The following is a 26,356-nucleotide window of genomic DNA, read 5'->3' as shown; positions in this document are numbered from 1 at the left end:
ACCCATGGAAGACCCGTTTTGATGCCCCAAATGTGGCTTTCCAACAATAATTCTTTTGTGTCTAGTATAACCAGCTTGTGATCTGCTAACCTAAAATGAATTCTCGCAAATCCCTTCTTGACAAGCATGCTTATAATATTTGGTTTGTATTGATCACCACCACTGCTATGTTCTCCCTAAAGTCGTGGAGAAAGGTACACCTACCCTTTCCTGTCTTTTCCAAAAAATATTCCACAAGGAAGAGTTGCCTGACATCCAACAAATCTACAAACCTGAGGTTTATTCTCTCATCAATTTAACCCAGCTAGAGTTTACCTACACCTGCTACTTCATCCTCCCACAAGATTTCACCTTCTACCTTTGATCCAGAATATTCTCAACCTCTCCTAAAGGATTTGATCTCGTTCCACTTCTGTCTATACCCCTGTATATACTTTTAGCCCTAGTGGAGCTCCATAGGTTGAATTTCATCCATATCCCATTGATGTCCCTCTTCAGGCTCCAACATTTCATCTTCTCAACTTCTTATGGCTTCCTTGGAAACACCATTTTTTGGTTCCAACTATGTTCTACTTTTACTCTAGTCCGCTCAACCAGTGTCTTCTGGTTTTGATATTTCTAAATTTGTTTAGTTGATGATTATGAGCCTACTGATCCCATTCAAACGACCCTAATAGTGGTAGAGATGAGACCTTCTACTCTTCCTACTACAAGCGCATTGGGACCTTCTCCATTACCTTCTCTGTAGGAGACCAATCTTGCTGATAATGACTCAAACATGCCATCCACTCATTCTATTCATGAGAAGACTCCATATCTTCTGCAAGATACAAGAAATCCTCCTACAGAGAGTAATACCCCTTTTAATGTCGCATTGATCGAATTTATTCGCCACTCAGACAATTGTAAAAAAGATTGTAGATGTGTGCTCAATCATTTTATATCATTCAGTTGCTACCTTCTGAAGTGCATGATCATTTTCAACATAGTATTTGAAAGAAGAAAGGAGATGCCCCACAAATTTCAAAACATGGAGATTTAGACAAATCGATTGCTAGTGGTCAACCATTCCAGTCAAGGTTTCCACCTTCTAATCTTATTTTAGTTGAATATGTAGAAATTCTACTATAGATCACCTGATAATGCAATGTAACTAAAGAAAAATACTTGTTCTACTTCTATAAACAAACTTGCAGAAGCTTAATCGATTTTGAGCAAGATCAAATAGAACACATATAACAGATGAATAAGAAATCAATCACAGAAGAATACTCTGGGGAAAGCCTCGTCTAAAAAAAACCCCATCTCTGTATTATCATACAAGTGGAAAACTCAAGATTACACAAATATTTCGATCAACAAGCTATCCAGCTCTCAGTGCAATCCCTCACTGCTACTCATAGATAGAATAGACAAACACATATGCCTTCCTCTACCCTCCAAGCCTCCTATTTCCTTGCACAGTTTCCCCTGGGTCATCAAGCTGCCACCTGTGTGTAATTACTTCACACTGCTCACTAAACTCTGAAATAACTGTGCAATCCTCAAGGAAAAAATTCCTTCTACATGCAAGAGATAATCCTCATGGGAATATTCCTACAACTAATAGTACATTGTCCCATCCTTTGATCTCATCTGGGTCTCTATCTGAACTGACATGCATGAGTTATTTATGAGAGAATATTCACTTATCTGAAGTACACTAGTTGCAAGCATGCATGCATTGACTAACTGAACTCACTTCAGTTCAACAAATTGTTGGAACTAATCTAACTGGACTTAACTCAGTTAACTGAGCTAACTAATTACAACCCAAAGTACAACTCATCCTGATCTCCTTAATTAAGGGATAACTTCCTCAATCAAAGGCATAATTGCTCCATGTCTTCACATAGACTTCATGTTTGATTTTCTCCAACTAATTAACTCAAGATGAATTAATTAATTATTTTACAAACAACTGCTGAGATCAAATTCGAATTTTAATTCTCAATTTTAATTTAGGGCAACTAATTAAAATTGGAATGTATCCCGAAATGCTATCTATAGCAATGCTATTCTTAGCTTTTCTTGATGCTATTTTCAACACTCCCTCTCAACAAGAAAGGGATTATCTGTTACCCTGTCCTATCTCTGTGGAACTCAAATTTGCATTTTGACAATGCCTTAGTAAAAATGTCTACATCCTGCCCTCGGTCGAAACATATTGCAACCACATGATCCTCTTCACCGCATTGTCTCGAAGATGATGATATACCAGATATCGATGTGCTTGGACTGTCATGAACTACTGGATTCTCAGAGAGTTTGATACAACTCTGATTATCACAATAGATCACAGTTGGATCCATCCTCTGATCAGACAACCCAATTAGAATTTTCCACATCCAAATGGCCTCACATGCTTCCTAGCTTGTAGCCATGTATTCAGCCTCTGTTGAGCTAAGTGCAACTGACCTTTATTTCCTGTTGTACCAAGAAACTGCAGCTGAACCAAGGTTGAAATTCCCTCCTGGAGTGCTCTTCCGATCTGATGGACTCCCTGCCCAATCTGCATCTATGAAGCCCTGAAGCTTCACTCCCTCTGTCCGTTTGTGCCATAATCCATAATGAGATGTGCCTCTAAGGTATCTCATCACATGCTTAGCTGCCTTCCAAAACATCTTGGTAGTTGAACCATAGATGACTCAGTTGGTTCACCGCAAAGGACAAATTTGGTCATGTGTTCATTAAATACATCGATGAACCCACAAGCTATCGATACATAGTAACAGCTACTACCTCACCTGAAGTAGCATCCTCCTTCCTCTAGTTACCTGTTAGAGGAGTCTGCATGGGCTTGCACTTCTTGTTGGGTGTGGAGCATGATTATTTAGGGGTCTTTGTTTCAACCGGATGTATACTCCAGGAAGTTTGTACACCCCTCCACATGGGGGGTGTGGGGGGTATTGTCCCCTCCTGTGGGGTTTGGGGGCGATCCCCCCCAGCTGGGGGGTCCGAGGGCTAGCAGTCCCCCGGCGGGGGTTTCAGGGGCAATGCCTCTAAAGCTAAAAAAATATGTAAAATTGCCTTGAAAATGTAGTAATTTCTAGTCAATCTGGGTCGTTCATTAGGCAGATGATCTGCTGGTAGAAATTATGTTTAGTTTAGGGTTTTTTTTCCCTAGAAGGCAACCCCTCTCTTTGTATGAGGGCATTGTATTGAGGCTGTGTAATAGATGTGTATTCTCCGGCGAGAAACAGAGAGGTGAGACTGTGAGAGAAAACAGAGGATATTTACAGCGGATATTCTGTAGGTTGTGTCTCTTCATTTTGCTGGATAATAGAAAGGAAGGACTGGCTCTTCGGGTGGACGTAACCCAAACTCGGTGAACCACGTATTTCTATGTCTCTCTGGTTTTATGTGTTTTCTATGTTTATATTTATGCAATATTCTATGTGTTCCATTGCTCTGTAATATATAATTTTCTAACACTTCTCCATGTGGAATCTCCTAAGTATCTCATTGGCATACTTTCCTTGAGACAAAAACACTTCACCATCCTTCTGCCACACTTCCATGCCTAGAAAGTAGTGCATGAGACCCATGTCTTTCATCTCAAACTCTCTTGCAAGGTCCTCCTTGCAAGACATGATCAACTGATCATCACCTGTCAATACCATAGCATCACATAAAGAACAATGATCAATTGCTTACCTTCCACCATGATGTGGTATAAGTTCGCATTTGCTTTACTCTTTGTGAAGCCCAACCCAGTGAAGTAGTTTTTGATCCTAGTGTACCAAGCACGAGGTGCTTGCTTCAGCCCGTACAAAGCTCTCTTGAGTCGGCACACGTGCACTCACGATCAAAGGTCTCAAATCCTTCCGGTTGCTCTATGTACACCTCTTCCTCAATCTTGCCATTGAGGAATGCAGTCTTCACATCCATCTGATGGATCTTCCAACCCATTATTCTAATAGTGCTAACATCGATCTAATAGATGATACCTTGCTACAGGAGAAAAAGTCTCATCATAGTCGATCCCCTCGACCTATGAGAAACCACAGGCAACAAACCTTGCCTTATGTTTCTCCACACTACCATAAGTTGCTTGTTTTACCTTGTAAAGCCAACAAGAACTCACCACTGACTTGTTCTCCGGTCTTGGAACAACATCCCAAACATTTTTCTGAGCTATGGAATCATACTCCTCCATCATAGCATCAACCCAAACTAGTTGTTGCATTGCTTCTCGAAGTAAGATGGTTCGGTCTCTATACATTCCCCAACAAGGGTCATGCAACCAGTGTACCACTCAAGTGACCTCCTCTGTCTGCGCTAAGAGGATGGCTCTCCCACATTCTCTCAGCATCTAACAAAAATCTGTCAGCTTCCCTTGTGCATTTCTGCCCCTCTCTGGAAGACTCTGCATGAGTGGATGTCTCCACTCCTGGAACCTCTGCATGCGGCTACTCCTCATCAATCTGATGCTCCTCCTCCTTAGGAACCAAAAGTTCCTCCTCTGCATGAAACTTGAGCTCCCTCAAGGGAAACTCACATGGCCTTCAGCTCATCGAACTTAGGATCTCTGTGAACCACTGTCCTCTGAATGGTAGGAAAATACACTCGATATTTGTGGGAGTATCAGTGTACCCCACAAGTATCCCCAACTATGTTTTTGGCTCTAGCTTCTTTTAGGCATCCTTGGTAACATGGAAATAAACCGATAAGCCAAATACTGAAGTGACCCACATCTAGTCTCTTCTCGGAGAAAGCCCTCCTCTAGTGTCTTCATCCCAAGTATGTGATGCGCCTTCTGTTCTGCAAGTATACCATTGTATTTCATGCCTCGGCCCACAAGTGAAGTGGTAGGCCTTGGTCAGGCAGCATCGCCTGAGCTACTCCCACAATCGTTTTGTTCTTCCTATCGGCAGCCCCATTCTAATGTGGTTATGGGGTATCGTCAACTCTCATTTAATTCCTTTTGCTACACAGAAGTCCTTAAAATCTTGAGAGACATACTCTCCACCATTATCGCTTCGCAAGGCCCTGATCGTCTTTCCTGATTCTTTCTCAACCAAGGCTTTGAACTCATAAAACCTTGAGAAGGTTTGATCCTTCTTCTGCATGAAATAGATCCAGCATCTATGAGAAAAATCATCAATGAAAATAACATAGTACCATTCTTTAGCGGTGGAGGCTGTCAAGAATGGTCCACACACATTTGTATGAACTCACTCCAAGATTGCTTTAGCTCGACTGTCTCAATCTTGAAAGGAAGATTTTGCATACTTACCCAAGGTAAAACCTTTGCATGTATCTACTTGCTCAATTTACCTTTGGAAGTCCAGTAGAGATCCGTTGCATGATCTCCAAGGCCCATGATGCAAGTGGCCCAGCCTTCTATGCCATAACTCACCAATACCTTGGCTTTGCACCAACTCTGCTTTGGAACTCAATGTAGCACAATCATCTACCTCCAACTTGTAGAGATTCTTCACTTGAATCTCAATCCTCTTGGTCTGACCCTTGGCAATGTGTCTCAGGAACGCCTTTCCTTTACTGAAGACTAAATCATAGCCTTTGTCTTCCATCATTGTGACGGATACCAGGTTCTTCTTCAGTCCAGGCACATACTTACATCAGTCAAGGTGAGAGGAATCTTATGCTCCCTCTGAAACACAATCGTGCCTTCACCTGAAACACGGTACTTTCCATCATCATCGATCTCTATGCGCATCTGGAGTTCCTTCTTCTCCAAGGTAGTGAATAAACTCTTGTTGCCGGTCATGTGGAATGAGGCTCCACTATCCAGGTACAAACAAAACCCACCAACGATGAAACCATGCATGTGATGAGGGTAAAATCCAATTTGAACTATGAGGCCAGTGCCTCACCATCTGATCTTTCGAAATCCCTTCTTGGATTTCTTATGTGGACAATTTTTTGCATAATGGCCCACATCATGACAATTAAAGCATCGCACTTTAGATTTGTCAATCTTCTTCCCACCAGGGGAAGAACTCGATTTGGAATGGGAAGCCTTCCTTTTCCCTTTCCTTGCCTTACTTTCTAAGGCTATATTTTCTTCATCATCTTGCTTTGGTGAAGAACCATCTTTGGTGTTTCCTGATCTCCTCTTGCATTAGATCTGACCAAGTCGTTCCCAATCTCGCAGTTTCTCTCTTCCATTCACTGAGTCTTGGTAGCTATGCCAGCTCTTAGGAATACCGAGGAGAGCAAGACTCACCATGTCATCATTGGCTGTCGTAATTCCTACACTTCCAAGCTCATCTCTACAGGTGGTGAGCTTTTTCAGATATGTAGAGATCGTGTCTCCCTTTTCACACTTGATTTTCTGAAGCTTGTCTTTCAGCGCCAACTTCCTCTGATCATTGTTGTTCTGATATAAATCCTTCAATGTCTTCCACATTGAGAACGGTCTCTCCTTCCCATGGAGACTCGAGACAATATGATCTCGAACTCCTCCTGAAGAATTCTCCTTGCTCTCGCCACACATTTCTTCCATTTCGCCAATTCTTGGCCATTATTGTTGCTAGCTTGGGACTTCTTGATATTCAGTTTCATTTAGTTTCAGTTATATATTTCCTGGTTAATTAATTTCTCATCCAACAATTCGTATCAGAGCCAAATGGTTGAAGAGGCACGCATGCAATGTATCCTCCATTGAAACCCGAAAAAAAAAAAAAACGCGCCACTACCATTAGCCATCGAGTGTTGGAGCATAGCCTTCCAGTGCAAAGATAGAGCGTAGTCGTCCAGTGCTGGAACCCCAGTTTTTTTTTTAAATGTCTATTGAAAACATTGAGGATAATGCATAACGTTCATCACAATCTGGAATCGCGTGTTGAGTTCTGAAAAAAAAAATGCACGCTGAGTGTTTTTTTTTCTGAGAGTCTAGAAGAAAAATGCATGTCCATCAAGGAGGGTCTGAATATAGCTGTCATCGAGGAGGGTTCGAGAAGAGGGTTTTGCTGCTACGGATTTCCTGGTCTGAGTATAGCCGTCGTTGAAAAGGGTCCGAGAAGAGGTCGTCGAGGAGGGTCTAGAAAATGCAAACTACTACTCAGACATTTTCTTGAGGGTTTTCGATCAGCAGTTCAATGCAGTTTGATCAGCAGAAATGAGTCTGGGTAATTTTAATTATTTTTAAACAACGGAAATAAGAAAAAAAAAATTGGACGCTAATGAATTCTAAAATCAAAAATTAGGGTTTGAAAGGTTTGAAGTTTTTTCCCTGGAAATCGTTTCCTGTATATTTGAAGAAATCAATCTGTGTAGAAATTATGAAAAAAGGGCTAAAAAAAAACAAAAAAAGGGGGTAGCAACAGAATTAAGTGTTTTGTGTTGAAAAGAAAGAAACCCTAGTTAGAGGCAGATTGTGGAGAAATTCAGATCAGGAAGAAACCCTTGTTGAAGGCAGATTGTGGAGAAATTCAAATTCAGAAATAAACCCTAGAAGCACAGTTTAGAAGCAAACTAGAAAGAAATGGCTAAAATGACGAATGTAAAGTTCGAGGTGGAGAAATTCACTGGCAAGAACAACTTTGCTTTATGGAAACTGAAAGTTAGGGATTTGTTGGTGCAACAAGGGTTGCACAAAGCTTTGGATGGGGCAAATAAGAAACCTGCTAGCATGACAGATTCAGACTGGGAGGACTTGGATGCCCGAGCTCTCAGTACCATCAGGTTATGCCTGGCGGATGAAGTTCTCTTCAACATTGTTGAAGAGAGTACAGCTGCAGGTTTATGGAAAAAATTGGAAAAATATATATGACAAAGTCATTAACCAATAGAATTTATTTGAAAAGACAATCGTACAGTTTCAGATGAAGGAGGGTACAAAAGTTGCAGAACATTTAAATGTTTTTAATACACTTATATGCCAATTATCAGATATGGAAGTTAAAATTCAGGAAGAAGACAAAGTTATAACCTTGTTGTGTTCTCTACCTGAGTCGTGGAACCACTCATAACTTCAATCAGTTTGAGCACTGCTGATTCTTTGAAATTTGAATCGGTTGTGGGAGCTATCTTAGCTGAATAAGTACGAAGGAAATCCAGTACTGAGATAATTACACCAGAAGCCATGATAGCCAGAGGAAGGTCAAAGGAGATAGGAGAAAAAACAAGGGGTCTTCCAGATCAAAATCAAAGGGAAAGAAGTGTAAGGCAAAATGTTGGCCTTGGTATAAAATTGGACACCTCAAGAAAGACTGTTGGAAACGAAAAGAGTCTGATAACCCAAAGAAGGAAGCAAATCAGGTTGATTTAGGTATAATAGATGAAGTTTTATCTGCTGAATAATGTCTCTCATGATTTTGAAAGTTGGTTGTTAGACTCTGGTGCTTCTCATCACATGTGTCCACACAGAAATTGGTTTACTTCATATGAAGATTTAAATCGTAGTTCTGCATTTATGGGTAATAATGTATCATGTCAGTCCATTGGGATGGGAAATATCAAGATTAAATTGTATGATAACATAGGTAGAACATTAAATAGTGTTAGACATGTACTTGAATTGAAGAAAAATTTGAATTCTTTGGGAGTGTTGGATTCGGATGGTTATTAGTTTACAGGTCAGAATGGAGTGCTAAAAGTCTCTAAAGGCGCCCTAGTTGTTATGAAAGCAGAAAAGGTCGGAAAATTTATAGACTCAAAGGAAGTACTCAGGTCAATGAAGCAGCGATTGTGTGAGAGAAAGAAGAAGAAGTTACTCACCTATGGCATCAGCGATTGGGTCACATGAGTGAGAAAGGTCTTCAGGCACTGATGAAACGTAAATCACTTCCTGTTTTGAAATCCTTGAAGTTGGATTTTTGTAAACATTGTGTGTATGGAAAACAATGTAAACAGAGATTTAAAACTGGAAGTCATAGTAGTAAAGAAATTTTAGACTATATTCATTCTGATCTGTGGGGACCATCTCTTGTTGTATCATATGGAGGTGCTCTATATTTTTTAACTTTTATTGATGATTTCTCCCCTAAAGTTTGGATCTTTATGCTGAAAAAAAAAATCTAATGTATTCAATGTCTTTAAGCAATTCAAAGCAATGGTAGAAAAAAGAACATGCAAATCAATTAAATGTTTAAGAACTGACAATGGTGGTGAATTTACTTCTCTAGAATTTGAACAATATTGTAAGGATGAAGGAATTATTAGACACAAAACTGATGTTTATACTCCTCAGAAAAATGGTGTTATTGAACCTATGAATCAGACTCTTATGGAAAGAGCTAGAAGCATGATCAGCAATGCTAACCTGCAAAAGGAGTTGTGGGAAAAAGCAGTATCCACTACTTGTTATTTAGTTAGCTAATCACCTTAGCTAGAAATTAATTGTAAAATTCCTGAAGAAGTTTGGTCAGGTCAGTGTTTTGATTATTCACATTTAAGGATATTTGGTTGTGATGCCTATTCTCTTATTCCTAAAAATCTGCATTCAAAATTATATCCAAAATCAAAATGTTATATCTTTGTTGGGTATGACTATGCGGTGAAAGGGTACAGATTATGGGATCCTACGTCACGTTAATTAGTCATTAGAAAAGATGTAACATTTGATGAATCTTCTCTTTTAGAATTAAATGTTGAAAGAATTGAACATGAACAGGTATCGCCAAATCAACAAATTCAGTTGGAGGCTAGACCTTTCTTTGAAAGTCAAAAGGAAGGAGAGACTTCTGGAGGAAAAGGTGATGAAGATACAAAGGAAGTTGTTGAAGTTTCTGAACCAGTTCAGCAACCAGTCACTCTAAGAAGGTCTACAAGGGAAAGAAAAACTCCCAAAAGGTATGAAGATTCTACTTCATCTTTTTCTTTGATTACTGAAGATGGAGAACCTTCTTGTTATCAGGAAGCAGTAGATGATATGGATAGCGAAAAATGGAAAATAGCTATGGAAGAAGAAATGGATTCCTTAGCCAAGAAAAATACCTAGGATCTTGTAGAACTTCCTGAAGGGAGAAGTGTTGTTGGATGCAAATGGGTCTTCAAATTGAAACGGAAAGTTGATGGAAGTATCGAAAGGTATAAGGCAAGACTAGTAGCAAAAGGGTATTCTCAGGTTGAAGGTATTGACTTTCATGAGATTTTTTCACCAGTTGTAAAACTTGTTTCTATTCGTACTGTGTTGGCACTAACTGCATTACTTAACCTTGAGTTAGAACAGTTAGATGTTAAAACACATTTTCTACATGGTGTTTTGGATGAAGAGATATATATGGAACAGCCAGAAGGTTTTGTACAAGGTCGCAACAAAATATTAGTTTGCAAGCTCAGGAAATCATTGTATGGCTTGAGGCAGTCTCCTAGGCAATGGTACAAGAAGTTTGACTCCTTCATGGTGAGCCAGAACTTTATTAGAAGTGAGTATGATCATTGTGTATACTTCAAGAGTTTCAGTGGCATATTCATTTAATCTTAGTTTTGTATGTTGACGATAAGCTTATTGCAAGAAAAATCATGGAAGAGATCAACAGGTTAAAGGCTCAGTTCTCTAGGACATTTGACATGAAGGATCTTGGAGCAACAAAACATATCTTGGGCATGGAGATACACAAATACAAGAAAAATGGTAATCTTTTGCTATCACAGCAGCAGTATGTGGAAAGATTACTTGAAAAGTTCTATATGAACAATGTGAAACTTGTTAATGTTCCACTAGCTTCCCATTTTAATCTTTCTTCAGTTTTGAGTCCTAGAACTGATGAAGACAAGCAGTATATGTCTCATGTACCATAAGCAAATGTTGTAGGCAACTTAATGTATGTGATGGTATCTACAAGATCTGAAATTTCACTTGCAATTGGAGTTGTCAGCGGGTTCATGGCAAATCCAAGTGAAGAACATTGGCGAGCAGTGAAACGGGTGCTTCAATATATAAGAGGCACAAGTGACCATTGCATCATCTTTAATGGTAGTGAAGGATCTGTCTACGGATATGTAGATGCTGATTATGCAAGTGATTTGGACAAAAGGAGATCTACTACAAGTTATGTCTTTACTCTTGCAGGTGGAGTAATTAGTTGAATGTCAAAGCTTCAAGAAACAGTTGTGTTATCCACTATCGAAGCAGAATATATAGCTACTTCAGATGCCAGTAAAGAAGCAATCTGGTTAAAGGGTCTACTTGATGAGATTGGAAGGACGCAGGAGAAAGTGAATGTACTCTGTGACAGTCAGAGTGTTATTCACTTGGCTACAAATCCATCTTATCATAGCAAGACCAAGCACATTGATGTAAGGTATCATTTTCTGAGACATGTGATCGATGGCGGAAAAGTAGCTCTCAAGAAGGTCCATACATGGGAGAATTGTGCAAACATATTCACGAAGCCAGTTACAGTAGAGAAGTTGCGATGGTGTTTAGCTTCTCTTGGCTTGTAGAAGAGATGATGAATGGGCATGGGAAAGGGATTAGGAAAATTATTTCAAGGTGGAGTTTGTTGGAATTTGACAACTAATTGTAAATATGTGTAAAAATTGTATTTACTGCCAAGTTGGTTTTATACTGAAACAACAGTTATGTAGCAAGGAGGCTCCTATAAAATGATGAATGCCTGAACTATTGTAAGGAGGAGAATCATTGTTGATTTAATAGAAAATCCAATCCCTTGCCCCGTGGATGTTTCCTTGACACCCTGTCAAGGTTTTACCACGTAAACATTGTGTTTTTACTTGTGCCTTTGCATTCAGTTTCATTTAGTTTCAGTTATATATTTCTTGGTTAATTAACTGCTCAGCCAACATTCCCGACATATTTTATGGCAAGTGCAAGATTGGTCGGGAATCATAGAAAATTGAAACCTACCAATTTATGGGTTGCGGGATCATATTAAGAAATTAATGGAGGATGTTGAAACTCTCATTAATCCCTCTTAGAAGCAGAAATTTTTTTATCGGATTAAAGAAAAGGATGCTCAAATTACTACAGTGAAGGAGGAGTCTCACCAAGTTAAAAAGACTATTTTGGATCTTAAGACCAGTGTTCAGGACCAATATCTTCAGTTTCATCATCTGAATTCAACTGCAGACACTGAATGGAATGGCTTACTTGCATCCCAACCAAAAGCTCCAAATGCCGCCACCACTCAAAATTTTGTTGATCAAGCAAACACCTTGTTTTGGAAGTGGCAGGGACATTTAGATGCATACACCTTCATCCGCTATTTAATTATCCAAATTGTTCCTTTGTTGGTTCCTTCATTGGATTTAGGATCATTTGCACAAGCAAAATATTTACTCGAGGTAAATTCAATAAGCTATGGTTGGCGCTTATTGGGTCCATTTTTTTATTGATCAATTTTAATCAGAAATCAATGGTGGAAAGAAGAAAATGAGAACCGGAAAAATATAATTGATCGAACTATTATTTTGGAAATTGTCAAGCAAGTGTGGAAGCAGAATTGAAAACGTCAAGCGAGAGGAGTTAAATAGATTTTATCAAGGCACGGAGCAAAGTTTGACAATGTCATGGGAGTTAAATTGATCCCATCAAAATGTGTGAGTTAAGTTTGACGATATTAAAGGGGTGGATTGATTGATGATGTCAATAGACTAAAGTTATAAAAGAATTTGTAAGGAAAGATATGGAACACATATACACATGCATAGACAGGCAAAGAGAAGAGAGAATCCAGTGAAAATAATCAACATACAATCGAAAATCATATGTTATGATCATGCTCTTTTGTAAATGTGGTTCTAATGAGATTTGATGTAACCCTGTAGATCATGGAAGCAAAGTTGTAATCTATGTTTTGGCCCAATATTAATTAAATAAGATTGTTTTCAGGAGTATATCTAGTGCAATGTGTGTGATCTATTCTCTGTTTAAAAAAATTATTTTAAGTTTCTGATAATGTTCATGTATAAAGGATCATTGTCTTTTAATGGTTGATCACTTAAATAAATGGTAAATGAACCTGCTCACATTCTAAAACCTTATCGACATACTTATAGTCCCTGTAATGCTTTGGGTGAGACCTTCTTCCTCTACGGAATATTGAAAATGTCAACACAAGCTAGACTACAATAGAACCCTTTTGTTGGCCCCTAAAGCAAAACCCAGGTCTCTGCATTATTTTTTCGCTAGCAAGTAGTTTCCATTTAAATGCAAAAGATGCAATGGGTATGGGAATTTTTGCAAACATTATAAGAAGGAAATCCTTTCCAAGCCCCATTTCTAAAATAGGATCAATGGAAAATAGTTAAAAATAATTGTGCCCTAGTCAATTTGTTTAATCCATCTCCTTGCATGGAAATAAAAGGTTATGCCTTCTTCAAAAGATTTTTAAATCTTCTTCCTAGTTGACATAGCACCCTTAGTAGATAAGGAAATTTCGTCTTTAAATATCAACAATCCCATCCAACCATGCTCACTCCAATAAACTTTGTTCCATCCCTTTACATAGATTCCCAAGTTGAAAAATTGATTTCCCCATCAATGAATATGCCTCCAAAAATTCAAGAGGAGTTCAAGCCATCTATAAAAATTCATTATGTACACCAAATAATGTCCTCACAAGATAAAAGCCATAGTGAATGGAAGATGGGAACCCTAAAGAAGAGAGGTTGCCAAAGAACCAAGGAAATTTTACAAGGTAAAATGAGAAGAAAGAACACATTAGAGAAATTTTGAGGTAAAAAATTAGCCTCAAAACAAAAATGTCCAACCAAAATCAACTTTATAAGAACCAATAGGATTCAAGATGATGATGTCAACCATGGGGTATGATTCACCATTTTTTGAGTTGAAAAAAAAAAACCTATTTTTTAAACTTCTCCCGACAATTTTACTCAAATTTCGATAGGGGTCACTTGTTGGATGCAAAATTTAATTCCTCATCCAAGGAGTACCCATGTTGCATACTTTCAATGGTCCCTGCTATGCGAAAAAATGAGAAATACATTAAAAGTGTTATTGCAATCACATCTTTTCATGTATTTCTCATTTTTTGTGTAGCAGGGTTCATCGAAAGTATGCAACGGGATACTCCTTCAATGATGAATTAAATTTCGCATCCAACCAGTGCTTCCTCTCGAAATTTGAGTAAAACGTAGGGAGATAAGTTGAAAATATGAGTTGAAAAATAGTTTTTTTCTTTTTTCCCTCTAAAATGTCATGATGTAATCTAATCTTATTTTATTATTTCCACTATTATTCTATAATATTCCTTAGGAGGCCCATTTTAGACCTCAAAATTTTCCTAATGAACCAAAAGAAGGGTTTGAGGTCTAATATTCCATTGCAAGCATAGTACAAGGAGTAAATAAACATCTAATCATGAAAAGTCTTGAAATGCATGTGGTCATAGAGAAGAACATAGACAACAAATTTAGAGCTATGAGAGGTCCTATAAAATCTTAGAACCCTTTCATCCTTCTCATCTAGGAGAAAATACTTAGTGAATGATAGATCTGGAAAATAAGATGTGGAAAGAAAACTAATGATTGGTAATAAGCTCTAAAGGCCCATTTAAAGGTATATGTACTCTTTGAAACAATTTTATAAGGCAACATAGGTCAAAATCTCCCAAAATTGGATATTTATAGAACTTCTTTACAAAAGCTTAGACAAACATCTAAAATCTATCAATATATTTGCTCCAATTCAGTATGGGGAAAACATTGAATATTGGAAATCATGACTAGTTATGAAAGATTGTCTCCATAGCAAATAACATTTTGGCAAAGGGATTTTAATCTAATTTTAAATCAAGAAGAAAATAGAGGAGGAAAAATAATAAAATATTAATATAGGGAAAGTTAGAGGATTATATTGTCGATTAGGATATGGTTGATGTCAAGCCAAAAAAAAGGAAAGTATGTTTGGCTAAATAGAAAAATAAGGCCAAGTTATATAATGGAAAGCTGGATATATTCCTCATCCATAGTGGATTCTTGGTAGAGAACTCAAAAAGTAGCTTTAATATAATATATTTTGTAGCCTCAAACCATGGGCCAATCTCTCTATCGAGTTTTCAATTGGGCCTTTCCTTTCTCACTTAATCCTATTTGGATTCAAGATCAAAATGTCCTCGGGATAATAGTAGAAGTTTTCTGTATGAAAGTTGAAGAATCTCCAAGCTACATTTTGGAAACAAAATTAAAGTATAAACGTTGAAGGAGTGGGAAAAGGAGAAATACTAAGATCAAACAATTGAAAGGTAAACAATACAACAAGAACTATCAAAGCTTCAAGACTCTTTGGAACAACAATAGATAACACATGAAAAAATGTTGGAAGAAACAAACTTTTATGTGAAACTACATAAAGAATACAAGTAAGAGGAGGTGCATTGGAGGATCAAGTCACAAATTTTCTCACTCAAGGATTGAGATAGAAACACTACTTTTTTCCACAAGAAAGCTAAGGCTTGACATTAAAGGAATAATGTCATTGAGATCTAAAAGGAGAATGGAAAAAATCAATATATCTTGAAGAAATTGAAAATTAATCACATACCAACTACAAGGAACTTTTTATTTATGAAGAGGGAGAAAATCCAATACCCCTTAATATAATGTTGCAAGGAATCACAATCATAGAGACTGCAAAATGAAATATGAGCTTTAGAAAATAGATTGAAGAAGAGCAAGTAATAGATGAAATATGGGGTGTAGAGCCTAGTAAACATCCCTGTCCAAATGGCTTTACTACTCACTTTTATCAAGATTTTTGGAATATTATAATCTCCAACATGCGCAGAATGATGAACTAGGTGAAGAAAAAGCTAAAAACAGGTGGGGGTACCAATTGATCTTTATTAGATTGATTCCAAGGAAACCAACCCATCCTCCTTTTCCATATTTAGGTTGATCTCCCTATGCAACACATCCTACAAAATTTTATCAAAAACCATTACTAATTAATTGAAGAATAAACTCTCAAAAATAATCTAAGAGAATCAAGGAGGATTCCTTCAAAAAAGATAGATGTTTGATAATACTATGTTGGTTTAGGAAGCAATTCAATCAAGTAGAATCATAAAATGAAAAGGAATGATATTAAAAATGGATATGGCTAATGCTTTTATTTTTTAGTTCTAATAATGATTGGTTTTGCATATTTCATTTATAAACTAGATTAAGGCCTACATAGATTGTCTTTAGGTAGTTTTTTCAATCAATGGTAGACCTGCCTCTTTCTTTAAAAAAAAAAAGTATGTAGGTGGGGATTTCCTCTATTCCCCTTACTTTACATCATTGTGGTTGACTCTTTTCTTATAAAACTTGAACACAAAAGATCAATTATCAATCTTCAAGGCATTTCTATTGTTCTGGGAGTGAAGGAAATAAATCACTGCTAGTTTGTAGATGATACATTATTTATGGGAGGTGCTTCTATCATCATTTTAGAGAGATTCAAGGAGGCGTTAGCTAATTTCATGATTACCTCAAGGGGTAACATCAACAAAAGGAAAAGAAATATATTTGGGAGGAACACTTATCCCAATTTGATGTATTCCATTGCAAGATTTCTTGAATTCCCCTGTGTTCTAAAACTAGTCTTGTTTAAAATATTTGGGAATTCCAATAACATTGTGGTCATCTAAGGCATTTGAATGGAAAAATATAACTTAGAAAATTAAAAAGGAAATGAAACATCATGGGCCTAAGTGGTTCAATTTGTTGGAAGAGTAATTCCTCTTTTATGCTTTATCAAGGTTCAACTATGCTCACCCCTATCAATGTGTATGCATGTTATTGAAGAGTCATCCAAAAGTTCTTGTGGAAAGGGGGGAATAAAACACTAAGAAGTTCCACTTTATTAATTAGAGTCCAGTCACAACTTTGTGGGATTAAAGAGGTTTTGCTATCAAATATGTGTATCTAACGAATGTGTGCTAAAATCCTTTGGAGGCTTGTCTTAGGGGGGAAATCCTTGTGGAAATATCTTGTTCAAAAGAAATATTTACAAGGTACATGGATTAGAAATCTATATTATCCAATCTTAAATACTAAAGGGTCCTCAACTTGAAAACTATGCAAAATAGTGGCTCCCTTAATTCAAAAACACCTATAATGAATTCCTAAAAATGTATAATAAATCAGAGTTTGGGAACATGAAATTCTTGGAAAACCCATTTGAATCTAGTTCAAGATATTAATGGTGTAAGAAAATATAAAATGTCCAAATCATTTTTGACATCTCAGAGTGGGATAATCAATCTTATAGAATGTGGACAAATTGGAAGACAATGGATATACCAATTCAATTCTAGGAGCAACGGAAATCCTTGGTTCAAAATCTACATGAAGCAACACCAATAAGTATATGCATTCCATATTGCATACAATGGGGATCATCAAAGTGTGATTCTTGTTTAGTAACATGGATTATATGATCTAGTTGGAAGGAAAAATCCAACATCCAAGACTAGTAATATGGAAGACTATTTGGAAAGGAGACAAACTCCCAAAGATTAGAATCTTCTATTAGACTCTAAATCATGGTAAGAATTTAATCATTGAGAATATAAATAAAATGGAATCCAAGGTCCCTCAATATTCTCCCTTTACACCCAAATTGTATCATTGACTCATATTTTCGTAGAATGTGAATATACAAAGCAAGTATGGAACTTACATTTGCGTAGATGGGAAAGCAAATAGGTATGCCAAAGCAATTGGAAAGAAATGTTCCAATTTTGGAATAAATATTACCTAGGATCCTTTCGAAATAATCCTTTGATGAAAAGAGTGTGGATGGGTTACTCTTTTGTATCTATCTTGGAAGGTGTGGTTAGCAAGAAACAAAATTTTATTTCATCAAGAATCACCTCCCATAAGATAGTGGTTATGTGGCTAGAGGCCTCATCACAAAAGTCATTTTATCCAAAGAAATAAAATGTCAAAATTGGTAGGTTAGGTTTGAATAAATCAACACATTAAAAAATTTATTGAAGATAGCCCCTCCCCTTCGCCCCCTCCCTCCCCACACACACACACACACACATATATAGAGATGATCTTCTGTTTCATCTTCCCACGGGTTTGATACTCCTATTCACCAATGACTCTTCATTTTTCTCATAAATTAAATATTTACAATTCCATAATTCCAAATATTAGGTATCTAACATCCCCCCTTTCCCCTAATCCAAAGGCGTGTTTGTAAGTTCAAGAATTTTTTGAACTTTTCAAACTTCTCTTCCAATTACTTTGATTAAGATGTCTACAATCTACTCAGTTGTGGAAAAATGTATCAGTTGAATGATCTAAGCCTCTGCATGATGTCGAATCAAATTGTAATTCATGTTAATGTGTTTATTTCGATCATAGGATCTAATATTCTTAGCCAACTTGATTGCAGAAGTGTTTTCAATCAAAATTGGAGTAGCATTCACCTATTTCTCCTATAAATCCTTTGATATCTTCATGAGCCACACGATCTCCTTTGTTGCTTCTTTTGTAGCAACATATTCTATCTCTATAGTGGAATCTGCTAGAACGAATTGTTTGTGTGATCTCCAAGAGATAAATATTGATCCAAGACTCATGAGATATCTTAAAGTAGACACTCCATTCTCCTTATCCCATCAAAGTATAAATCTATATGTCCAACTAGTTTGAAGTCCTCCACCTTAGAGTATTTGAGCCCAAAGTCTTGAGTTCCCTTCAAGTACCTTAAAACTCTCTTTGTAGCATATCAATGTCCTTCACAAGGTTTTTGTATGAACCTAGAAAGGATTCCAACTGCAAATGAAATATCTAATCTAGTAGTCGTAAGGTAGATAAGACTCCACACAAGTTATCTATATTTAGTTGCATCCTCAAATTCATTCCCTTCTTTTGATGTTAGCTTCATATTTTTCTCCATTGGAATAGAGAGAGGATTATAATTAGTCATGCCAAATTTATTCAACAACTCTCCAATGTACTTCTTTTGGGAAATGAATATATACCTTGGATTCTAAGTTACTTCAATACCCAAGTAGTAGTGAAGATGTCCCATGTCTATCATATCAAAACCCTTCTTTAATTCTTTCTTTATGGATGCAATATATGCTTCATTGTTCCTTATTATTAAAATATCATCTACATACACCAAAAGATACACAATAGTTTTTCCAACTTTCTAGCTAAGCCAAGTTGCATCATCAAGATTAACGTGTCTAAAATTTATCTTCAAAGATGCTTAGTTATATTTTTGTACTATGCTTGGTTAAGTTTATCACCCAAATTGTACATGTGATAAAAGACCCAATCCACAATGCACAATCAAATGGGAACCTTTTACGAAGGTCACCTATTGTCACCTCAACAACCTATCCTCTCACTTTAGGCTAGCTCTCCTCCAACTCAAGGGAGGTTTCCCTAATAGAACCATTAATTTTTAGTCAAAAGTGCACAAGGTGATGTCAATGGTAGCCTCAGTGAAACTTTTTTTTGGATATTTTTTATGGTTTTTTAAAAAAAGGCTAGAAGGCGATGGAGGAATATGAATATCAATGCCAATATCCTTTCGGGCTATGGAGTCAAGAGGAATCAATGGGGAAGATTAAATCAAGAAGAAAACCCTCTTAATTTTGTTATCTAATGTGTAGTGGATTAGAGAAAGAGACTAGAAACCGCTAGCTAAATTAATTCCTCCGCTAATCAAGGAAAATCATGAAATCATAGCCCCACTAGAAGTGATCACTCTAAGGGGAAAGCCTTCAACAACAATATGACTATGGCATGAAATAGAATCAAAACCCTTACTAAGGAGATTTGGAGTATGGCCTAGCAAGGAGGATTAAAACTTACCCTAAACCAAAAAACAAGAGCATGTGGGAAGAGCCTCTAAATGTCCTCCTTCCAAGTGACAAATTAGTTTCCCTTTGAGATCAACCTTAGTAGTCTTGTGGTAGTCTTGAGTATCACAATAATGTCTTTCATAATGTAGAATACATAACCAATAAAGAATAGTGTCTAAGTCAAAAATATTTACCACATAGAAAAGCCCTTAGCAACAAAAATTCCATTTACCACATAGAAAAGCCCTTAGCAACAAAATTCTCCCTTAAATATATTCCATTAAGCTCCAAGAAAAGGAGTTCTTTCACAATCCAACCATAATTAGAAATGAGGAAGCTCTCCTCTATTTATAGAGTGGGATCTAACGTCCTTACAATAACATAAGAATTCTTTAAGTCATTCCTTATATTTAGCTAAGTAAATCAAAGTTCCAAATAACTAAGCTATCACAACAATAAAATTGAAGTGGTAAAAGACAATTACAATGAAATATGAGTAAAACCCTCAAAGAGAGGGTTTCTCTATCCAAGAAGAGCAAATGAAGGTCCAAGTTTCCCATGTCTAATCTCCAAAGGCTCCAAAATTGTTATAGATGGTCAACGATCCTTGAAAGAAGGTGGTGTAAGCCTTAAAATATGGTGAAGAGTCCTCCTAAGACAGTAAAGTCTCCAATGTTTATCCTCCTTTGTGCAACAACTTCATGGAAAGGATGGACATGCTCCATTAAAGTTGGTGGCATCATGCTAATAACTCCAAAAAATTTGTGAAATAGTGGTCCAATACCTCCAAGCAATGCCCCAAATGAATACATGCCTTAAGACACATCATCGAAGTCATCCTAGTCATCCTCTCCACATCATCAAAGTACCCCAATGGCTTCCATAAGTGTTGTAGGTTCAAATCAACCCTCAAATGATGTCATAATCATCCCATACATGATGAATAAGAATATTATTTCATATATTTCATGTGATGTGTCAAGAAGGTGTCTACATGTGTTAAATGGCCCCAACAATGTTGAATTTTCCTTGTCAATTCAGAATTAGGTCTATGTCTAAAACGTGATCACAAACACACTAAAATGCCACAACACCAAGCGCTTTACACAACGGAAAATGTACAGCGATGAATCAATGAAGTACACAAAAAAAAAATTCAACCCAAAACTTGTTATATTACAACTTTAATACAACAAACATAGGGCTCTCATGTCATGGATCATGGTCCTTACAATTAGCCCTGATACAAGAACAACTAGGGCTTGATATCAACAACTTATGGTTATCAATCTACCCTTGAAGAAGACATACTTGACTTACTGAAAGAGCATTCAACTTAGCCCTTTCAGTCCACGTACCTTGAACACCTAGTAGGTCCTTTTCCATCTCTTGTATTTCTCACAAGTACTTCTGTTTCTCTATAATTGCTTGCATCTTTAGCTCACTAAATTGCATGTATCAATGGCACTATTGCTCCAATGACATTGAACTTAGGCCACACAAGTCTGCCCTCTAGCAACCTTCTTGTTGCTCCAAGAAGGTCTGCTCTTAGGGTCTTCAACCAACTTCCCTCACACCAATGAATCCCTTTCTGAACTCACTAAGCTTAGGGCACACAATTCTGCCACCTAACAGGGATATTGCTCCACCAATACCACAGTACTTGGGCTTCTCAAATCAGCCCTCACATAGTCCCTTAACTCACTATAAGAAGACTAATATAGGGCATATAAACTATTTTCCAAAACATCCCTTTGAACAGACCTTTCCACACCAACAATTCATCAACCATAAGACCACAAACTTACCTCCTTGAGAACAGAACATAGCTCCAAGAATCCATAGTGTGGTCACTAACTTGACTAAAGCTTTCGAACTAATTCTTAGTCCTCTACATCCCCCACAGCTAAGGTTACCTCAATCACAAAACAATAACCTAAACGCAATGATATCTTCCAATACAAACCTATGATTTCCTTCACTACTTCTTGAGCGAACTCGGCCCTCACTCGACCTTGTCTCTAGAACTAGCAAGGGGTCTAGGCCCTCTCTTTAAGCTCAAAAAATGTCATGGTAATGACACAAAGATACCATAAAAAATACACATGTCAAAACCTCATGAACAACCTTCCTTGAACTCAACTGCCAAAACATAAGAAAAGATAAGCAATTTCCCCTTCTTCCTTCCTCCTAGCTCGACTCCCTTGCAATCTACAACTCCTTGTGAAGTCTTCTTATGATGAATTGCACTTGTGGTGATACCAAATGAGATCATATCCATCTCTACTTATAGTGGTCTTAATGGATTACATTAGCCACCAAGAGACATGACTTGTAGCCCAAGCCGACTTGAGCCCACATGTCAAAGTGCCACTATTGTAAGAAATAAATTTATTCCATTTGACTTCGACTCACATCATTGAAGCCCTAGGTTCCCCTTAGTCCTTCAAGAGTGCCACTCATGCTTTCAACGATTAAACAATTAATTGTCCACCTTGGTCTTGTGCCCACAACTTTGGGTACAAAACCCATCACTTGGATACATTGCCCACAAAACCACATATTTTTGGGTTAACTCCTCACAAACCAAATACCCCAGGGGTTATGGGAATACCTCCTAAGCTACACATTTCAACAAACGATGCCTCGGAATATGTGAAGTTCCTTGAAGAATGTGAACTACCATGGAAACATGAAACTGCCCAAAATCATTATGCAACCAACCCTTTCAGGAGGGCTATTCCATGTCACCAATTTGCCTTGCATATCAAAATGCAAAATTTTATTATAGGTACCCTATCTAAAAGGAGGGTTAACAATCCATACAAGTACTTGATAAGCTTGCATACCTTATGCTTTTGACCCTTCATAGCAAATCCTTCTAGTTGAAACGCACAGAAATTATCTTTCAAATCTTTATTCAAGGTCACCTTCACATCAATGTAATGAAACTTTCACCTATTTTGTGTTGCCATAAAAAAACAATGCATAAATAGTGGCACATTTTGTTGTCGGGGGCGGTGGGCAGGAGGGGGGATTCTCCTCATAGTCTATGCCTTCTTTCAATGCAAACCATTTCTCCACAATCCGCACTTTATGATTGTCAAGGGAGCCATCCAATTTCTATGTGTTCTTGTAGACCCACCTATAATTAATTGGTTTGATTCCAAATGGAGGCTCTGACAAGTTCCATGTCTCATTCTTAATGAGAGCATCATACTCCTACATATCTTATTTTCACTATTGATGGGAAACATCTTATTCAAAGGAAGTTGGTTTGAAGTTAGTAGATAAACTCAATCCACAGTGATATGCAACATCTATATTATTAACTTCACCTAAATATGAATTATTTACATCACCTCCATCATAGTCTTGTTGAACTTTTGGTTCCCATCTTTCCAACCTCATCAAAATAAACACTTTCAAGTGTCTTTATGAGCCACTTTAGACATTTCCGTGATGGTCCAAGTTGCTCAATTGATTGAGATGGTGTTGCATTCTCATAAAAGTTCAACTTTTTAATCCTCCTAATCCATTGTCCAGTTGAACTTCAAGCTCTTATGAAGTCATTGGATCTTCTACATGAGGGGCACTTAAGAAGGAGATTCTAGGGATTGAAGCAATAGGGATCCCCTCTTCAAGATCTATAATCCCATCATCAAACTTATGTCTTCACATATGGGTGAATCTCTCTAGATGATCAAGTTGTTGCTCATAATCTTGTCATGCTTGGTGGAATTAAGAAAAGTCACCTCTAGAAAGAATGAACATCTTATTTACCTCACTGTAAAGAAAATATGCCTTGGCGATATTTCAATTCCTAAGAAGATGCAGTTTCAACTCCTCTCACCTAGTTTGTTTATTTGCTCCTTAAATATTAAGGCATGCCAAGTGGAACCAATGACCCTGAGATGCCTCACTGAAAGAAAGCTATAACACATTTCATATGTAATCTTGTAGGAATTTACAGGGTAAGTTCCCCAGATAGAACACCAAAAGACATCGCTTACAAACAGATCACAAATCAATACACCAATATTCTTGACGTGGTTAAAACCCTCAAAGAGGGAAACAGTCTACGGCCTAAGCTAACGCAGCCAATTCAAGCAAAGTATTAATGTAAAAGAAAGAATGTTTACATAAGCTTCTCTCATGAACGGTCACCTTACAAATGACCCTCCATGCTCTTTAAATAGTGATCATGGACCAATCGGGAGTTAAGCCATGGATTAAGTGTCGGTAATACCGAGGAGAAAATGAACCATCGGATCACTTTATGTCTAGAACATATCATGACCGTCAGATTTTAAGTTACAAAAGTACATAGTAAAGAAACACACTTTACCTAACCCTACACTAGACCAAGTTATATTTAACTATTTCCTATGTGTCTCAATATCCTAACAAATCTTGTTCCCAATATCCTAAAAAATCTTGTTCCCAATATCCTAAAAATCTTGTTCCCAAGGGCATGAGATGGACTTCTATTTCTCACATATAATGCACACAAAATTTATCAACGCAAAACAACTTATTCACATTCTTGAAAATAGTTGTGAATATACCATATTTAAAAGTTGTCTTGTTCATTCTTTTTGCTACAACAATTTGTTTGAGAATTGTTTGTTTGATACAACAATTTGTTCGAGGATTGTATGTAATAGTGGTTTGATGCTCAATCCCATCATGGCAAAGATAGCTTCCAAAGTCTATAGAAGTATAATACAAATCATATATGATGATATCAACTGTTCAGTTTTTAGATTGTTTATCCATTCATAACTATATAAATTCGATATCTATGCAACCATAACTTTGTTATTGTTGTATAAATTTAAACATCTAATTTTAAGCAAGCTAAACAAAAGTTACCATTGTTCATTAGTATAAACAGATCTTGTTTAAAGATCAAACTCTATCAAAAACTAGATTTTGATCAAAGTCACTTGAACGACAATATTGTCATATTTTGATAAAATCTTACAGCAATACCAAACCAACCTCGCCTTTATTTTGGAGTCACTGATAACCATTTTGCTCTTAGATTATATATCTAAGACTTTTTAGCTGTTATATGGATTTGATGTTAATACAGTCAGAGTTTGTTATCTATTATATAGATTTTAATAACAAATTAGATTGGGCAGAAATAACAACTTTTCATTACTCCAAAACAAATTGTCCAAACATATAATCAAACTATATCAAGTACCTAATTTTGATCAAAGCTACCTAAACTAAAACAATAATCAAACTATATCAACTATTAAATTTTTTTCAAAGTTCCCAGAACCAAAATAATAATGTCTTGTTTGGTTGAAACTTTACTCTAAGTTAGCAACACCAAACCAACCTCATAAGCACATGTGTACTTCAATGCTCCTAACGTGCTTTGTAAAAAAATATATAGTCCAACTATATCAAAGAACTAGACTTTGATCAAAACTACTTTAAGTCCATTGATAATGTCTTGCTTAACTAAAACTTCATTCTAAACTAGCAACACCAAACCAATATAACTTCATTCTAAACTAGCAACACCAAACCAAACCAATATAAGCCCTGATTTTGGAGCCCCTGTATGGCAATAGATTGGAGACAGAGTAAAACAAATCTATCCAGGCTATGGTTTCAAATTTTATGGGGATTGGGTTAAAAGGTTAAATTTTATGAGGATGGGTTAAAGATGCCAGCCAATTTTGGAGAATTAAACTATCCCGGGGTATCCAAACCCCAAATTTGACCAAGCTTCGCACCATCCTGGTAATAGCATCCAATCCTGGTGATAAATAATTCTAAAATCAACGTAATCAGATAGAAAATTGTCTTCCGAAACCACTATTTGTGTCCTCAGATCATCAAAGCAGAGAAGTCTTCATTTCGCATCCATCGCAGGTCTTTAGTAAGAACAAATGAAGAGGAGATCCTACGATCGGTTTGGAGGAAGATCCTTCATTTCTTCGGAGATCCACCTTACACTATGGAGTCGAAAAGCCAAAATAAACGGATTTTTGAACATTTTTCACATTTTACAGATCTATCTCTGGTTAGATATTCCATCAAATTCTTTATCTCCCATTCTAGGAATGGAGATCTAGGAATGAGATCCATTATAATGATAATGGATAGGATCTCCCATTCTAGGAATGGGAGATAATGGATAGGATTGAAACAGTGGAGAGAAAATGTGTTCACTGCAATGAAGTGTAATGTGATTCCAGAACCAAATTCTGAATAACTTGATATTAGTGAGATATGAATTTTTCATCACCTTTCCGGAGAATCCATAGTGCCATAGTTTGTTCCATGTGAAAAGGAACAAATATGAAAAGGTACTTGATAAAATTCAAAATTAAACTAAAATAACTTAATAAGTGAACACAGGTACCTATCGGAATTGGATAAATTTGATCCAGGTTGCCCAAGACTCGAACCTGGAGCTCAGAGGATATAGTGGATTATCGGCTCTTTCAATATCAGTAAAAGCGAGAAAACTCACCCCAAACCATGCTTGCAATTCTCATCACATGGCTTTCCCATGTAATGTATTTATCTTCTTATCATTTTAGGATGAAATAATCAAAATGATTTTGAATCAA

This window comes from Pinus tabuliformis, chromosome 1_1 (genome assembly GCF_031772625.1).
Source record: "Pinus tabuliformis cultivar Carrire ecotype Pingquan chromosome 1_1, CPIR1, whole genome shotgun sequence".
NCBI lineage: Eukaryota > Viridiplantae > Streptophyta > Pinopsida > Pinales > Pinaceae > Pinus > Pinus tabuliformis.
This window is presented reverse-complemented; position numbering follows the sequence as displayed.